This window comes from Epinephelus moara, chromosome 20, assembly GCF_006386435.1.
Source record: "Epinephelus moara isolate mb chromosome 20, YSFRI_EMoa_1.0, whole genome shotgun sequence".
NCBI classification, from domain to species: domain Eukaryota; kingdom Metazoa; phylum Chordata; class Actinopteri; order Perciformes; family Serranidae; genus Epinephelus; species Epinephelus moara.
In genome coordinates this window covers 20,798,941-20,802,658 of record NC_065525.1, presented here as the reverse complement: position 1 = coordinate 20,802,658, position 3,718 = coordinate 20,798,941, and positions in this window count along the sequence as shown.

Genomic DNA, 3,718 nt, shown 5'->3' with positions numbered 1-3,718 from the left:
CAACAAGGAAACTCCCCTGACTGTCTCCATCACCGGGCTCACTCCCTGTACTACAAATACATGTGCAATACAGTTTTTTTTTGTTTTGTTTTTAATTATAGCATCTAAATACTCCAATCAGCAGTCTGGTTATTGACACTGACACTGTGTTAAATATATATAAAAACAAAATGCAGTGATTTGCAATTTTTTTTTTTCACTTGATGCTGCAACATGCTCCAAAAAAGTTGGGTCAGGGGCATCAAAAGACTTGGAAAATTGTTGAATGCTCAAAAACACCCATTTGGATCATTTCACTGGCAAACATTTTAATCAGTAAAAGATTAAAGTGTCATGATTGGGTATGAAAGGGACAACCTCGAAAGGCTCAGTTGTTCAAATGCAAGACTTGCATTTGAACAACTGTGGGCAGAACTGTGTGGGCAACCAGTCCAAAAGTTTAAGAAAAATGCTTCTCAAAGCACAGTTTCAAATAATTCAAGGATTTCACCATCTGTAACCCATAATATCATTAAGAGATTAAGATAATCTGGAGAAATCTCTGCACATATGGAGCAAGGCTGTAAACCAACACTGAATGATTGTGACCTTTGATCCCTCAGATGGCACTGCATTAAAAACTGATATAATTGTATAAAGCAGTGGTTCTCAAATGGTGTGCCGTGGGATTTTGTGGTAACCACACATTATTATTGCAATAGTGAACTGGGCCTATACAAAAAGTTATCAACAATTTTTTTGTTGACTGTATCAGTATGTTTTGTGCGAACTAATTTCTTAATAAAGATGAAAAACTCCAGCAGAGAAATGTAATTTAATTCAATTTAATTTAGAAAAACATTCACAGGGAACCTATCTGTCACATTCACGCATAGGGATTATTGGTGTGTGACATATCAAAAGCCCTGATTGGCAGCCAGTGTGAGAGGTGATAACATTTAAAAGAAGATTTCTGAGAGTGGGACACTGGATCACTTTATTATACAGAGCAAATTACAACAAAGCACCAGCGAAGACAACCCTACCACCAAAAGAAAGGAGAGTCGACAGTATCACGAAAGCTACCTGTCTTATTTTTTCTTATTTTTATTGTCTTATGTCGTGATAAGAGTGATAACACACGTAATAGAAGCTATTGTGCACAGATATAAATACAGGCGTGCCTTGAGACTTTGGCTTGCCCTTTGGTGTGTCTTGGGCACAAAAAGATAAAAAAACAAAACACTTGTATAAATGATATTAATATATCAGGAACACTTTGGAAAAACACTCAGTGCACACAATTCGTCACAGCATCTACAAATGCAAGTTAAGTCTCTACAATGCAAAGTGAAAGCCATATATCAACAACATTCAGAAACATCACCGACTTCTCTGAGCCTGAGCTCATCGGAGATGGACTGGCAGAAAGTGGGAAAGTGTGCTGTGGTCTGATGAGTCTATATTTAAAATTGTTTTTGGAAATCATGGACATTGTGTCCTCCAGGCTAAAGAAGAAAATGACCATCCAAATTGTTACCAGCTCAAAGTTTAAAGCCAGCATCTGTGATGGTGTGGGGCTGTGTTAGTGCCCATGGTACATACGGGTTTTGGAGAAAGATATGCTGCCATCCAGATGACATCATATTTCCATCACTGCTGATCGAAGCTAATCGGAGCTTGAGCCGAAATATATCTGTGACTACTGCAGAGTCATTTGTTCCAGCAGTGAATGCAGATTGCAACCTTTCCCATTAAATACAAGAGTTGGATGTTAAGTTGTAGTTATTTGTTTTTTTGTGCAGTGGAGAAGGGGCTAAAGAGATGCAAAACCACAGGGAGATTTGTAACGACTAAAAGGAGATGCAAAACAACAACAAAAAGACGCTACACAACTATAAAGTCTTGCTCCTATGTTGGAGAGATGGTGTGGCCTTCTGCATGCCTGTGCCCAGTGCCCCAGTGTCTCGTTATCGGCCCATGCTTCACAGAATATTATAAGATGTCCTTCAGAAGACTGGGTTACCACACACACTGATGTCAAAATATCTTCGTATGAAAAAAGGCTTGCATACAAGTTCTTATTGAAAAATTAACAAACATGACTTTTTGCATTGGTTTAACTCGTAAATATCATGTTGTGTGTCACTGGGTCAACAGTGTCAGTGAGACGGAGTATGTAGCCAATGAAAACTATTTATTAATGGAAAACAAATACTGGAGTGTTGATTTGAGCGTACAGAAAAAAAAAGTTGGGAAGCTTTCTTACAAAGACTCAGACTTGCTGGAGCCACTTATGTGACTTTGCAGACATGTATGCCTCCTGATGAGTTATTGATGAATCAGTGCCACTTTCAATGTCTTTAAATGGGTTTAGGATATTTGATGGTTGCAGTTGGCTCACATCAACAAACTCCAGGGTTTGAACCTTAGTTTGTTTTCTCTTTGTCTTTGTAGTTTTCCTTCAATAGTTCAAAGAGAGGCACACAAATTGAATACTTTAATCTGGGACGATAAGAACATTGACCCAGTTTGAAAGTTGAAATAATATGTTTTTGTAATTGTTGTTTTTCCTTTTTAGTTTCATACAAATAAATGATAGATTGAAGAGGAAATATGCTCAAATCAAAGTGTGATAGACTCATTTTAAAGCATATAAAAAGGGAGGTACATGTTGTATAAGCAGTGTCTTGGTGATTCCAGGAATGAAACCTTCTGGTCAAGCAGCACGTTTCTCACAGCTGACAGTGACGTCCTTGTGCACACCCAGGATCACCAATCTTCCTCTGAAATCTTCAGCACATATTGATATTGACACTCAGGTCAGATGATTAAACCACAGTAGCGGGTCGCCATTTTATTTTGCTCTTTACAGGTTTTTCTGCATTCAGAGTCTTGGTCGTGAATCCTGCAGCATTTCAGAGAGACACAACACAGAGGATCTATGTTCCAATAAATACAAATCTTGGCAGGGGTCAGAGGTCAAAGGTTACGGGACTGAGGTGCAATGACCCCAGCACAGCAGGACATTCTCTCTATAGAAATGTAATTCTTTCTGCAGTGTGGCCCTTGTGCTACTGGCCCAACCCCCCACTGTGTTGTCACCGCATGGGGAGAGGAGCAACAATCAGCTCAGACGGCTTCAGAAAATGTTTTTGCTTTTCCAACACCGGAACGTAAACTGGTGATTTGATGGAGGGTGAAAGTGGCATGATGAATTTTCAAAAGGTGACACATGTCAGTAGTTATAAACTCAACATATTTAGCACTTTGGTGACATGTAATTAATTCTATTTTAACTTGTACAGCTGTCAAGCATGGAAAGTATAACAAGAGGAGGGCTTAACAGATCAAAATGATTCAAGACTTTTCTTCAGTGCCTTCACTGATTATTATAAGTATTATTATGGATACAGTGATGTGTTTATTTAAAGGAGCAGAGTGTAGGATTTAGTGGCATCTAGTGATGAGGATTGCAGATTGCAACCAGCTGAAACTTCCCCCATGTGCCAGACGAGAACTCCCGGTCAGGATTCCTTCAGTATCCACTGTTCAGGAGGTTTTTACAAAGAGCCGAATTATCCTTCGTCATTCCTTTCCTCTCCAAAACAAATGGACAAGGTGATTAAAACCAGTAAAACACTGAATGAAGCAGTTTCACGTTATAAATCAGTGTTCTGCCGATGCTGTTTGGCATGTCACAGATGGGCTGCTAGCACCTGCTGTCTGCTTACGATAA